Source organism: Lepisosteus platostomus, chromosome 2, assembly GCF_059453375.1.
Source record: "Lepisosteus platostomus isolate fLepPlt1 chromosome 2, fLepPlt1.hap1, whole genome shotgun sequence".
NCBI lineage: Eukaryota > Metazoa > Chordata > Actinopteri > Semionotiformes > Lepisosteidae > Lepisosteus > Lepisosteus platostomus.
The window spans coordinates 52,481,651-52,497,992 of record NC_142612.1 but is presented as its reverse complement, the minus strand read 5'-3'; the positions used below and the strand labels follow the sequence as shown (position 1 = coordinate 52,497,992).

Genomic DNA, 16,342 nt, shown 5'->3' with positions numbered 1-16,342 from the left:
ATGAAAAAAATAAAGTCTTCGTTTACGAAGACGACCAATTAAAAAATAAAGTAAAACTTTGAGTTTACAGCTTGTCCAAGGTCATTCATTATTAATACTATTAGTCATATCTTCGGTAAAGACTTTGTTGGCGACAGCTCAAAAGCTATACATGAGAGGTTGAGCTTTATTAGCTCCACCTGGCGGAAATTCCGGATAATATTTTTTTACTTGCAGTATTATGCGGGATTATACGGTAACCCGTGTTATACTGCAACAAGCGCACCGCGTTTTAACACGGTATAACTCGCTCGTTTTGAATGGCTGCATCTGTATATTGCTCCATTACTACCGCATTTTAATGCAGCGTAATTCTCTCATTTTGAATGACTGGATCTGAATAATGAATACTTATACTGTTTTGGTTATATCTCCAATGACTTTTTCTAAAAATGCAGAATGTAATGCATTACTGTATATTGTTGTACATTTGAAAGAAAAGTATATTGTTTAGATATTCATATTGGTTAATTTATTAAAAATTGTTACTAGAAGCCTTATTTGCCACAGTACTGATTATTTCTGTATTATTTCTGTATTAGGTCATTGAATGTCAGGAGAGTGTTAATTAGTAGAAGCACAGTTTTAGTTAATATCAGTATGGTACTGGTTAATATCACAATATACCATGTACCCACTGTCATTAATTTAACTTGTGCTTATGTCTCAGGGATGTTTGATGTCTAATGGTTTTACTCAGTGTTACTGTTGCTGTTTGATGATCAAATACAAATTAAATAATAAGAACAATACAATAACATGTCCTGGGAGAATTAATTATTCCCATACTATTCTACTGAAAACCACGTTATCGAGTTACATTGATAACTGTATATGAATGATGATTTGAAAATATAGATTTGCATGTTATAACTTTTCTTATTGGATTGTAAAAAACATGTTTCTAGTTTTATTTTAAGTTTATTTTAATGTTTATAAACCTTTATATATAAAATAACCTTAGTCCCTTTTACATATTGATTATTGACAACATTGACACTATCTCTTATTGACATGGTCTGACAGTAAAGTACCTCTGAGCTTCTGCCTTGATTTTTTCATTTCTTAAGCTGTAAATGATAGGATTGAGCAAAGGAGTGAGGAAATAGTTCAGTCCATCAATGAAGATACGTCCATCAGGAGGGATCCTCTCCAATTTCAACCCAATATACACTACAGCACCAGAAGCATAGTACAGAAAGACGATAGTCACATGTGAAGAGGACATTGAGAAAGCCTTCTTATGGCTCTCCATAATTATCAGTTTCATTACTGATGCTATGATTCTGCAGTATGTCCATAAGACATAGAAAAAGGGGACATAGATTGACAGCATGGCAATTAACAGGGCAAAATTGATTTGAGGTGTAACATCACCACAGGCTAATGACATTACACTATGATAATCACAAACAACGTGTAGGATAAAGTTTGAACCACAGAATGGCAAAGTGCTTGCCAGTACTACTGACAATAGAGGACCTAGGAACCCCGCACCCAGGCTGTGGATATCATTGTAATACAGGCCTTGGTATTGATTAAAGTGTTGTAATGCAGTGGTTTCACTACAGCAACATATCTATCATGTGCCATGGCTGCAACAAGGAATCCTTCAATTGCTGTAAATGAGATGAGAAAGTACATCTGTGCAAAGCAACCTGAGAAGGAGATGGTTTTATAACCTAAAATACCCGCTAGCATCTTGGGTATGGCAGAGGTCGACAGCAGTATGTCTAAGAGAGCTAAGTTCCACATGAAGAAGTACATGGGCGTGTGGAATCGTTGGTCCAGGGAGATTAATACCACAATGAGCAGATTACCCAGGAATGTGGCCAGGAAGAGGATGAGAAAGGTGATGAAGAGTACTGTGTCTTGTTCATGTGGGATTTGCAGTCCCACAATGATGAACTCAGAGTGCAGAGTGACATTGGATCTGCTCATGGCTCAGAAGTCAGGAGTACCTTGGGGGAATATACATACAGTACAGTAGAATATTATTGATTTAGAAAAAGATCTCATGAAGAATCTTAAATATGTTGATCTTAAAAAAATTATGAACCTTAAATAATTAGAAAACATTTTCTAAAGTAAAAAAGGCATTTCTTATATCATGATAAATATATGCAGAACTGAAATATATTTGTAACATCTATTGCCCTATCAAAAACAGAAAGAATACCCCTTGACAGTTGATTCAATTGAAGAGCAAGCTGTTTTTCCAAACCCCAAATATGATAAATATTTTCTGATTTTATCAATATAATAGAGCAGTCTAGTGACAACAACTTTCGCATTGCTGTCTTATTGGGTTTGGACCTTCTCTTTGTGGCATACATGAAACATAGCAGTGTAATGTGTACTTCTGGTTTCTTAAGGAAAGGGAGGGGGGGGGTTATTAAGGAAAAATATACAAATTTTGTTTGTTGTTTTTATATTTATTTCAACTTCTATAATATATTAATACCTGTTTCACAATAGTAAGTTGATTGAAACTGACAGCCACGGTTACTGCCAGACAGGAATCCAATTGCAGGGACTTGGCGATCTTTGGAGACTGGTACAGAAAGCCAAGACTGAAGGCGCATGGGACTCGTCGGAGAGAGCTGAGAATGAACAGAGTTTATGCAGATAGGGATCAGGTTGTGTGGAAGTTGGTCACTATAGAAGGGTTGTGAAAACAAAGGCAATGGAGTGGTGCCATTCTGGGTTTCGGTGCTCTATGGAAACAATGGTTTTTGTGGTCAGATTCCAGGTTTTGAACTTCAGGATTCAAACTTTGGGTTTCAGGTTTTGGGGTGATGCATCTCACAGGTGTAGTGGCAATGCTTGTTAATAAGACAGAATTAAGTGTTGCTGTGCTTTCCCAAATGAGGCCCCATCTCTCTCTTCATCTCTGTGGTGCAGCCACAGAGAAGCTATTCATGCAGGCTGATTTAAAGATGTTTTCTTTTGATAAGGGAGAGCTCCCAAATTGGGATGCACTTAGCTAAGCCTGGCTATCATAATCAATGGTCATCCATTGGCGCCTATCTGTCTAGAGAGTGCCAGATGGACATCTGGACTGCATTCCTAAGTGTCAGGAGTAAGTGATTCATATCTCACCTTGATCAACCAATCAGGGACTGGTAGGGCCGAGTAACCCACGTGGAATTCTGATGCCCGTGAAACTTTCAGCCTATGAACGAGCTGGTTCCTCCAGGTAAATACAGGCAACACAGAGACCCTGTAGTGGACTTTTCGAAAGGGAGAATTCAAAGGAGAATTCCGGAGCAGGATGGCCCAGGAGCAGAAGGCTCCCAAGGGCAGGACATTCTCGCAGAGCGCCTCCTGACCATCCTGAGACTCAGCCCGGACAACCACGGAACGGCCAGTGTGTCCGAGTGCCAGAACTTTCCTTTGTTCTAAGAGTCGAGAGCGGAGGTTGCCAGAAAGTAACCCGAGGATCCACCCGAGGTTAGCATCAGCAGCAAGCCTCGTGAACAGGTCAGAACTGTGGACAGCTGAATCACTATTCAGAACTAGCTCTTCATCAGGAACGAACCGGTCCTCTTCCTGACTTGCTGGGACCCACAGTCATCTTTTCTCCTGTGCACAAACTTTGCTAGTTAAACCCACTAACTAGCCGGTCAGTGAGCATCAGCAGCGCACCGTCGCAAGCCTCACAGCACAGTCTGGCACCGAGCCAGAGAGCCCGCAGGAGATCTGAATCCCCAGAGATTGGATGAGTATTCAACTTCAATGCATTACAGCTCGAGAATTCAATTGTTATCCCAACCAGTTGATATCAATTTAATTCCTAAGAGTTATGTATTTGTTTTGAGTATCCAATGTAGAAGTTATAACCAAGTTAATTTACAAAACGGTCTAAATGAATGATATACTAATGATATACTGACCATTGATCATGATATCCAGGCTTAGCTAAGTGCATCCCCCTTTGGGAGCTGTCCTAGGAAACCTTATCAAAAGAAACCTAAATCAGCCTGCATGAATAGTTTCTCTGTGGCTGCACCACAGAGATGAACAAAGATATGAGGCCTAATTTGGGAAAGCTCAGAAACACTTAATTCTGCCTTATTAATAAGCCTCGCCGCTACAACTGAATGAATATATACAGATGCAGCCATTCAAAATGGGTGAGGTATTTCGCGGCATACCCCGGTGGGCGTGTCACAGTATCACGCAGTATCACGCGGTATCACGTGTGTCACGTGACTAACTATCCGGCGTCGCCTTGTAAAACCGCCAGGGGGAGCTTAACCTCTCATGTACAGCATTTGAGCCTTTAATTTTGAACTGTGTATTACAGCATGTTAATCATCAGTCATTAAAATGCTGGTATATATTATGAAAGCAAGATTGCTCAGTTGGACAGAAGTACACAACCTACCTTTATCAGAAATATTTATGCATCAAAGCCTTTACTGAAGATATTACTAATAGTATTAATAATGGATGACTTTGGACAAGCTGTATACTCAAAGTATAATTTCTTTAGCACATTTGTACAAGCACTTGGAATCTGTCCAAGCTATACTTTGTCAGGCATTTTGTTTTACTTCAACGGGGCATAAAAACTTCCTTGCTTTTAACAGGGCGTTTCATAATTTCTAGCTACGAAAATGATTTAAAATGCGACACCTATCATTCAACTAGAGCTTAAAATATCACAAGGAAAAATACACACCGGTATTCCATTTCTCCCTAAACATTGTAAGCTTCGAAGTCTTTAACTAACGTGAAACCGGAGTCAACAAGCATACTTTTAGAATTTGATTAAAAGGGAATATAATATGGAATCGCGTATCTCAATAATTTAATAACGGTATGATTATATCCGTGTACTGCGGCAGAGATATGTAGGGCTGTTTCGCCTGCCTGCTCATGCGAGCTGTCTTGTAGCCTACTGGTCTAGATGCATGACTACCAGCTGGCAGGTTGTGTGTTCGAATCCAGCTGGTGCTGGACTTTTCATTTTTATTTATTTATTTTTTAATCGCGTAACATAAACATATTACCGTATGCAAACTGTACTGTATACAATATGTATATGTATATTTAATGTCTTAACTATGCCCGTTTAATTGAATTTTAAAAAAATATTTAACACGAACATTAAGCTGCTTACATCTTCCGCCTGAGAACAGTCACCCGTTGCTACCCAACGCAGAATGGTGATTGGCTGACACCATCTGACACCCCTCTGATTGGAGAAAAAAGACGTGCTGGTGTGCTATACCAGGAAGAGGATTTATTTCAATTCTAAACGTGTATTTTAAAAGTTTAAGAAGTAAAAACATTACAGCGTACACAGATTTCTAAACTGATCAGGATCGTTATCTTTGTCCCATGCATAATATTGTTCACCGCTCTGACCAGCAAATTAATAATAAACTTTATTTTATATAGCTTTTTAAACGAATAAGTAATTAGATTGCTCATAAACCTAATCACTTGCTTTTTCTTTTTATTTAGGATCAGATTTCAACTATAGATCGTATTATTAATAACCATAATAACAACCAACCAACAAAAACAACCATATAAACATAATGGTGGTGCTGGACCTTCCAGTTTTATTTATTTATTTTTAATCGCGTAACATAAACATATTACCGTATGCAAACTGTACTGTATACAATATATATATGTATATTTAATGTCTTAACTGTGCCCGTTTAAGTATTGAATATTCATATCTAATTTTACCACTGAAGGGAAATCTTAACATAAACATACAGTATATGGCTGGTCTCGGTACTTTAAAGAAAAAAATACGCACCAGTATTCCATTTCTCCCTAAACATTGTAAGCTTCGAATGAAACCACTAAATAAAGACATAAATATAGAAATCTTAAGATTTGTTTTATTTAATGTTGGTAGCAGGATGAACTGTCAGAGTGTATATTTTGTCGCAAAGTTGCTACAAGATGTTAACAGTGAAAAAGGTATTTAGAAATGAGTTATTTTAATATGAAAAAGAAAACATACACGAAACATGGTTTCATTACGACCAGAATCGGTCTTGAGATATTTTTAACTTGATTTACAGTATTTGAGAGGTATGTCTTAACACCGATACTACAGTGCTTAAGTACTGCTCACGTATATGTTTCTAGGTTTATATTATGCATTTCATACGGTCAAATTACTTTTGAGCAACTAATAAGAAGCGCGAAACGGTATGCGTTTTAGTTTCATTTTGTGCTGGAACCCGTGTATTGATTAGAGATATCAAGTACATACAAGTCATTTTTTAAATGTTGTAGTTCGTCTTGAAAAAATGTTACGAGTACATCATCTATCAACAATTACACAGGTTCTGTTTCCATATTGCGGATTTTGGTTAGGTACAGTATTATCAAATCCAGTGGCGCTGTGTGTTACTTTACTGAGTCCCAATCTGTGATTGAAACCTGTAAAACCGGTTTAATTCGTCACAGCCAGCACTCTTCAGGTGTGAGGGTCTTCTGCTCAGAATGAAACGCTAAAATGTTTGTGTATATTCTAATGGTAGTGGGGGCAGGGTGTGTGGGAACAGGTTTGTTCTTCACACCTGAAACATTTTCTCTGAAAGGATTTTCTTCGAAGTTTAACCGATCTTGTTACAGCATGTTACAGTTTACTATTATTAACCATATTAATTTTAAGTGCTTAATGTAAAATCTTGTAAAAATATATTTTCATTGTTCAAATATACATTAATATACATTAAGTCTGACTATCATATAATAAGTTAAATACAAAACTAAAGAAAAAATAGGGTTAAATATAATTCAAAATATTTTGCTAACAATGTTAACTGTTTATGAATAATAAAATGTATTAACTAAGGAGTAGGATGGCACAGTTGTTAGTATGTTTTTTGTTTTGTTTCTTTTTCATAAATACAACAGTAGTACCTGATGTCTCAGTGGCTTTCAAAATTAAATTATGCATGCAAACCTGTGAACTAGAAAGATAACTAAGATTTTAATACTAATTAAATGACCGCGGGCACTTCCCACCCCCCCTACATTCTCAGAGTAGAACAGACTAACCTTCTAATGAAAGACGGTCCACCCCCCACGGACAGGAAAAGTGCCCACAGGCACTTAAACTTAATATGGTCAGTAACGGTAAACAGTAACGTGGTAAGAAGGAGCACGTACAAACGTTTTCGAAATAACCACATGTAAGACTCTGATCCTAAAAATGTTTAGGGAGAAAGTGGAATACTGGTGTGCTTCCAGAAGAATCAGTATGGCTCAGAGATTAAATAAAACTTCACAGACATTAACGAAGAGCATAACATGTGTACTGTATACACTGCAAGTACAACCCAACTCTCTGCAGGAGTGCTGGCTGTGACGAATTGAACCGGTTTCACGGGTATTTTCAAAGTAGGAGGCGAGATTTCCAGCGAAAGACACCCCCCCTCCCTCAAAAACCCAGTAAATACAGTACTTACTAGTTAAAGGCTAGGCTCTCGACTACGGCGAAAGGAACCCTTCTTTCATTAGAAGACAATGAACATATTTTAGCCCTGAATGAATTAATAGCAAACATGGTTTACATAAAAGACATTTTTCCAAGAAAGTTTAGCCTTTGTCACTAATGAAACCACTAAATAAAGACATAAATAGAAAAATCTTAAGATTTTTAAAATACATGACTTTGCTAAAATTTATTTGAAAATAAAAACAATTACAACCGCCAGGGGAGAGAGAGAACAGGGGAGGGATGTTGGTTTTGCATGAGGGGCGGGGCTATGGAAATGTTTGGGAATGTGTAGTTACATGTTCTGGCTGTTTGTGAATTATCGTTGTTGAGTATGGAGTGTTGAGGTATTGATTTTGTGTAATGCTTTATGTTGAAAATTGAGGTGGATTTTGTTTATGATAAACAGGATAAACTGGGATGGGAGGAAGGTTTGGTTTTGCATAAGGGGCGGGATTATGATAATTGGAGGACTTTGCGAGAGTAAAATGGTTTGATATATTTGATTTTGTATTGTGGTTGTTATCTATGTTTTTGGTTGGTATTATGTTTATATGGTTGTTTTTGTTGGTTGGTTGTTATTATGGTTATTAATAATACGATCTATAGTTGAAATCTGAGCCTAAATAAAAAGAAAAAGCAAGTGATTAGGTTTATGAGCAATCTAATTACTTATTCGTTTAAAAAGCTATATAAAATAAAGTTTATTATTAATTTGCTGGACAGAGCGGTGAACATTATTATGCATAAGACAAAGATAACGATCCTGATCAGTTTAGAAATCTGTGTACGCTGTAAGGTTTTTACTTCTTAAACTTTTAAAATACACGTTTTGAATAGAAAGAAATCCTCTTCCTGGTACAGTATGTATAGCAAACCAGCACGTCTTTTTTCTCCAATCAGAGGGGTGTCAGATGGTGTCAGCCAATCACCATTCTGCGTTGGGTAGCAACGGGTGACTGTTCTCAGGCGGAAGATGTAAACAGCTTAATGTTCGTGTTAAATAATTTTTTAAAATTAAAATTCATTCTATACAGCAATCGCATATTTGGGTACCGTTTCATAAAACTTTCATGCTTAAAATGTTTAGGGAGAAATGGAAGACTGGTGTGTATTTTTTCTTTAAACTACCAAGACCAGCCATACACAGTACAGTTTACATACATACAGTAATGTTTATGTTCCTAAATTAATATCGTTTATGACCTTCAGATGCGTTATGCTCCTCTTCTTTTTATGCTCAGCTACTAAAATTTCCCTTTAGTGGTAAAATCCATATAAATATTCAAAACTAAGCGGATTAAAATGTGCACAGTAAAGACATTAAATGATTAAATCTTTGCACTACCAACCAATGCACCACGAGTGCCCCTGTCGGTCATTTTGGCCAGCCAATCACTTGCCCTGCGGTACCCTCCGGTGCCCCGCGGTGGCTTGTGGGTAGGTTACTGTACCACGGGTTTTTACCGCGCATTTTGAATGGCTGCATCTGTGGCTTGTGTACTTTTGTCCAACTGAGCAATCTTGCTTTCATAAAATATACCAACTTTTTAATGACTGATGATTAACATGCTGTAATATACAGTTTAAATTTAAAAGCTCAAATGCTGTACATGAGAGGTTAAGCTTTATTGGCTCCTCCTGGCGGTTTTACAAGGTGATTCCGGATACTTTCGGGCATGATGTCAAATGACGCGATACACCGCGTGATACTGCGTGATACTGCGTTTTGATGCGACATGCCCACCGGGGTATACCGCGAAATACCCCACCCATTATGAATGGCTCTGTATATTGTAACTTATTAGATTGAATAGAAAGTTTCCTTGCTCTCACATGCGGCAGTGTTAGCAGATGCGTTTGTGATAACACATAGTGTAAGAATGTGTTTACTACTTCTGTTTGACCATCCTCTCAGGGAAATGATAAAAACTCAGCAGTTCTGACATCCAATCTAAACTCTAAAAGGTATTTTTCCTTGTACACTAAAGAAAAACTATAACGTTTTTAATGCCATAAAACAGGCCATTTGATTGCTGATTGCCTAATGTTAAAATATAAACATAAAACAACAAAGGTCCAATAAAAACATTACAATTCCAATAAAAATATTAATTATTAAAATTATTACAGTCAGTGCCTCCTCCCAGAACCTGTAAATTGCTATGATGAGTTTTTGCTTTGTGTTCAGTTTTGCCATCTTCAAAATATAATTTTTGAGGGAGTGCCAAAACCATTCTATAATAATAATTTCGAAGTATTATGGGGTTTTATTACCATTTTGTATTAATTTTATATACCACAGTGTATTAAATATTAATTTTACATCTTCAAACTGAAGAAGATAGCAGGAGACATTAGCTATCCAATGTATAGCCCTGACTAGCTCAGTTGGTAGAGTATGTGACTCATAATCTCAAGGTAGAGGGTTTGTGTCCCATGTTGGTTGTAAGGTTCTCTTACAATGTGTGCCAATGTGAGTGTCAAAGAAGTGTTCTGACATCTCTCAAATACCACACCAAGAGTGCATCTATATCATATTGTATGTCAATTGTTTGAGTCGGAGTGTCAGAGAATAAAACAGTTTGCCCCCCAATAAGATTATCGACAGTACATGTTTTTATTTTTTCTGTTGCAGCTAAACGAGATAAATAAAAAGTCAAATCAGTCATAATCTCGGAGTTTAATAAGCAAGTGCATTGGTCTAAAAAAGGTGTAACATGTCTGTCTTCTCAATCCTTGTGGGTTTTAACATATTGATAAGGTGTTCTCTAGTTACTGCCGATAGTAAAATAAGTATTACATCCTGGTCTTTTGGTTGCATCTGAACCTGCTTATCACAACTTAGATTTTGAGAAGCTGTGATAAGGAATCCTCTCCTCCCTAAAAGAAACCCCTAGAAAGGTGTCAGATAAATCTACAACAACTTGAAAGTTTTTGGTGAGAGTCTATGAGCATGCAACAACACAAGCAGAAAACACCTCAGGAAATGTATGTGCTATTTCATCCAAACCACTCATGAAAATCCAGTTTATCTAAAAATGACAAGACAGGCAACAGTCTCCCACCAGCAAAGTCAATTTCCAGGATAAAAGGTATCCCTTTAATAGGCAGATTACTGTAGGTCACACCCTTACCTTAGAAAAGTGAGTAATTAAATGAGAGTGTAAATGCACAGTATGTAGTGCCACTTTCACATACCCCATCGTTATGCTTTAAAATAACACACTGTAGTCACAAGAAGTCTGGTCCAAAAAAGACAAAATATCTGTTATAATAAAAGACCATGCACCTCCAGTATCTCTCAAAGTTTTTACAAAATTCTGGTCTTTCAGTTCACAAGTTATTGATACAAATCCCTCTAAAATAAATGGATTTTTTATAGAATTTTGAAACCTAGCTTTCATCAAAGATGCCAGGTCGAGTTACTGAGTCAGTAAGGTACAGTATTGTGCCCAAGATATTATTTCTGTAATTGAAGAAGTCTTGTGTTTGCGAATCCACTGCTATTTATGCTCGATCAACAAAATAAGACATCTGGACTCTTTTTCGTCAACATCCTGAATATCCAAGTACATTCAGTAAAGAGACTATAGCTAGGGCATACTTTGCCTCCCACCATCTCACTTGTTCCTGAACTCAAGTAGTAGACATTTCTGCACAGATATACTTAGACAGAAGTTTGGCAATGCTCACTTCTAAGAGAGCTATCCTCAGAAACACTAGGCAAAGCGGTCTCTTCTCTTTGTATAGGACACTCCCTGCATTGATTAAGCAGCCATCTAGGTGGACCATGGACCAATCCAGCCAGCTCTGTCTTTTCAGCAAGTAGTTTAAGCTCATCAAGGTTGAAAGGCCAGCAGATCTTTATGTATAAAACTTCTTTATTGACATTATAATTCCAAAGATTTGTGTTATTATTCCAAACAAGTTAGTTAATTCACAGTAGTAAATGCCCACTAACGTTCATCTGAAAATCTGAATGCTATGTAATTATATGAGACTGATAAAACCTATGAGGTAATAATTATAATTCCTTACACTTATATGGTGCTTTATCTGGACATTCCATTCAAAGAGCTTTACAGGTAATGGGAACTCCCCTCCACCACCACCATTGTCCACCTTGATGATGCAACGGCAGCCATAATACACCAGTATGCTCACCACACATCAGCTATGAGTGGGGAGAACAGAGTGATAAAGTCAATTCATAGATAGAGATTATTAGAAGGCCATGATTGGTAAAGGCCAATTTTGGGAACGTTTTACTCTATATATGCTAACTCTGAAATTATTAACTCTGATCTTTGTAACCCCTGAGTGACTGATTTCAATGACGTGAATATTGTATATGTAGAAACCAGTGTTTTTATATTATTATGATTATTATGTTTGATTGATACATAACAATCATCAAGAGTTCTCACAATTTACTATTCCAATTGTTACAGTAAATTAAAATCTAAAAGCTCTTGACTTGTTTATGGGCTCAGACAAATCAGGATCAGAGAGGCCTGGAAACTATGCTTACATTCTGTCACCTGAACTTATTTCAATACAGGTACTCCTTCCCATTTAATTGCAGGAGAGGGAATTAGCTCTCCGATCACTATCTGTTTTATTGGAGTAACAATCTCTCTCAATCCTGGCATTTTGCAATTTGGAAAGTTTGGTGTTTGGGGACACTAGTTGTTCTGCTGAATTCAGTGGTACAGTACATCTCCCTGCATGCACATCACCAACCCTGCAAAAGCTGCTCATCTATGTTAGTGTACTATCAATGATTTCCCAATTTTCTTTGAAAAAAACAGTTAAAGTGTTAATATATACAGTAATTGTATAAACACTTATTGAAAAGAAAAAATCAGAACAGATTCAGTAGGTCAGAAATTTATAAAATCTTCTTTGCAATGTTTGATGAAGTCTTTTACTCTAAAAGACCACTAGAAAGGGCTATAACAGTGAAAACCTCAGTCAACAAAATCAACAAGAGACATAAATGTTGGAAAGGTGTGTTTTTTGCCAGTATCAGGAAAGCTTACTTAAAGATTATTATGTTTTTTTTTGTATTTTAGATACAAGATGCTTGGATAAAATAAAATACAATTCATAATCTTATGTATTAAATAATTATAAATAATAACAAAGCAAAAATGACACATCATGAAGAAAGCATGTACAGTAATTACAGACCAATCTCCAAATGACTGCATTGAATGTTGAATATTTTAAACTGGTGTGCATGGTATAATATCTACCTCTAGGCTAATAATTGTATATATGTATGCCATAATTACAAAGAATTAAATAAAATATGAAAGCTAAAACAGATATAAGAGCGATTTCCTGATTTACAATAAAGTGATGATATTCTGACACTATCCAACCATGATAATTACTGTTCCATATTAATTCTATATATCATAGACACTTGATTTGAAGCAAAAAACAGAGTGGACAAAACTCTGTAGCTATTCAAGGACAGGATATTGTTACTTTTCTTTCTCATATATTTTTTTCTTTTAAGTTCACAAGCATCATTGCTGCATGAAAAACTGAAGAAACCCATGTCATTGTAATCCCTCCCAGATCTGGTGTCACTCGCCTAATTGTCCAACACCAACTGGTCACAATGTCTTAGGACAAAGTTTAAACCACCAATTTTTGGAGAAGAGGAACCAATCTGCTCCCCAAATGAATTCCTCTACTGTGTGGGCCCTATTGGTTTCCATTGCATAGTTATTTTCTTATTTTAAATTAATCTGTAAATAATATACAAAATGTATCTACAGGTAGGTCTACAGTTTCTATGGCAGTGGTCACAAATATGATTTAACTGTATAACTAGCTATAGGTTACTATGATTTACTGCAAAACAAACCGACAAAGAAAATCTCAGAATGATTTCAGATGTGACCCTCACATGTACTCCATTAATTCCCCCATTAATGTTATTCTAAGTATTTTTTTTATTACTGAAGAATACAATTTTAACATTTCTTCCTGTACAATTCTCAATTTTTCAAAGTGAAAATGATTTATTTTGGCCATATAAGCCATAAATTATTTAAAATGATTTGCTTCAGGAAATTTTGATTCAGCAGTTTTTGAAAAAAAAAACATTGTAACCACAATGCAGTAATTGTGTAGCTTTTCAAAACATGTACAGATGCAGCCATTCAAAATGCACGGTACAAACCTGCGGTATGGGAAACTACCCACAAGCCACCGCAGGGCACCGTGGTAAGTGATTGGCTGGCCAAAATGACCGACAGGGGCACTTGTGGTGCATTGGTCGGTAGTGAAAAGATTTAATCATTTAATCTCTTTACTGTGCACATTTTAATCCACTTAGTATTGAATATTTATATGAAATTTTACCACTAAAGGGAAATTTAAGTAGCTGAGCATAAAAAGAAGAGGAGCATAATGCATCTGAAGGAAATAAACGATATTAATTTAGGAACATAAACATTACTGTATGTAAACTGTACTGTGTATGGTTGGTCTTGGTAGTTTAAAGAAAAAATACATACCAGTCTTCCATTTCTCCCTAAACATTTTAAGCATGAAAGTTTTATGAAACGGTACCCAAATATGTGATTGCTGTATAGAATGAATTTTAATTTTAAAAAATTAACACGAAAATAAAGCTGTTTACATCTTCCGCCTGAGAAAATAGTCACCCGTTGCTACCCAACGCAGAAACACAGCCACTAACTAGCAAAGAGAGGACATTAGCTAGCCAATATGATAAAGAAATAAATAATTATTTTGTTTATTTCCTTTGCACATTTATTTGAAAACTTCAATCGATTGTACAAGCACTTGGAAACTGTCCAATCCCTAGTTCATCGGGCATTTTCTTTTACGCTGCGGGCATTCTCCCGGTCTGGCGCCTGTCTGTGTGTTCTAGGATATAATACCAGCGATTTTTTGTTAAATTTCCAATAACGCCGCAGCAAACTCTTGTTTTTATGTCCACTATAACAGACAATCTCCTTTGCTTTTAACCGAGCGTTTAATAATTTTCTAAAATGAAAATGATTTACTTTATTTCCCTAAACTATGGGACAGAATTCTGGGGTCTCCCTATACCAGAGATTACGGTAGGGCTTCAGAATGGTGATTGGCTGACACCATCTGAAACCCCTCTGATTAGGGAAAAAAAGACGTGCTGAACTGCTCTACATACTGTACCAGGAAGAGGATTGCTTTCTATTCGAAACGTGTATTTTAAAAGTTTAATTAAGAAGTAAAAACCTTACAGCGTACACAGATTTCTAAACTGATCAGGAGGAAGAAAAATCACCCGTGTTTCGTGCATAAAAAGTGGTTATTAACATCGAAACCTGTTTTATTTATTTTATTTTTATTTAGATTAAGAGTTCCTGTCACCCCCATTCCCATTTAAATCACAAATCCGTGTTTAATTAAATGTCTTTTAACGTAAATTGTTATCTTTATCTTCTGCATAATAATGTTCACCACTCTTGTCCAGCAAATTAATAATAAACTTCATTTTATATAGCGTTTTAAAGGAATAAGTAATTAGATTGCTCATAAACCTAATCACTTATTCTACACAAACAGCGTAATTGCTCTCTGAAAATGCTTTTTCTTATTATTTAGGCTCAGATTTCAACTATAGATCGTACACTAATTACTAGAAGTAAATACTGATGTTTTGCTCCCTCTTACCACAAAAATATTAAAAATAATGTATTGCAGCTGGGGTGAACTTTTTTTTTAACGTGTCTCTACCTGCTGCGACTCGGACATGGAATGGTTAAAGATGGCGACAACTCAGGCACCCAGAGATGGGGGGGCATCTTTCCGCCTCCATAACTAAAATGCCAAATAGGAGTAAATCTTGTGATATTTTGAGCTCTCGTTGAATGATAAAAGTGTCGCAGTTTAAATAATTTTCATTGTTAGAAATTATGAAACGCTCTGTTAAAAGCAAGGGAGTTTTTATATCTGTTATACTAAAAGAAAATGCCCGACGTACTAGGGATTGGACAGTTTTTCAGTGCTTCTACAATCGATGGAAATGTTCAAATAAATGTGCTAAAGAAATAAACAAAAAAAGTATTCCTTTTATTCCTTTATCATATTGGCTAGCTAATGTCCCGTCCTTGTTAGTTAGATCAACGAAATGCTGTGTTATTACTTTTTGTTGATGAAAAAATAAAGTATTTTCATTTAAAATGATGGTTACAAATAATGTGGACCAGCGTAATACTTTGAGTTTACAGCTTGTCCAAGGTCATTCATTATTAATAATATGAGTAATATCTTCGATAAAGGCTTTGATGCATGAAATATTTCTGCATAATTAAAATATTTATGATAAAGGTAGGTTGTGTACTTTTGCCCAACTGAGCAATTTTGCTTTCATAAAATATACCAACTTTTTAATGACTGATGATTAACATGCTGTAATAGACAGTTTAAATTTAAAAGCTCAAATGCTGTACATGAGAGGTTAAGCTTTATTGGCTCCTCCTGGCGGTTTTACAAGGTGATTTCTGATACTTTCGGGCATGACATCAAATGACGCAATACACCGCGTGATACTGCGTGATACTGCGTTTTAATTGCAACACGCCAAACGGGGTATACCGCGAAATATCCCACCGATTTTGAATGGCTGCATCTGTATGAGTAATGTTTGTGATAATGGCAGAATGCAATGTTTATTTCTAGAGGTAGCAAGTTCTGTTCTTTTTTATCTCTGGTAGGCAAGACTGAAAATTTCAGATATCACAGATGATTATTGTAACTGAAAACTGAAAATATTTTATTGAAGTGCTTTAT

At 36.1% G+C, this 16,342-nt stretch overlaps 1 pseudogene; it reads right to left on the bottom strand.

The window, feature by feature from the left end:
• Nucleotides 1-1,045: 1,045 nt before the first annotated feature.
• Nucleotides 1,046-1,980, bottom strand: LOC148676473 (olfactory receptor 1f45-like; annotated as a pseudogene).
• Between the last annotated feature and the right edge of the window lie 14,362 nt (nucleotides 1,981-16,342).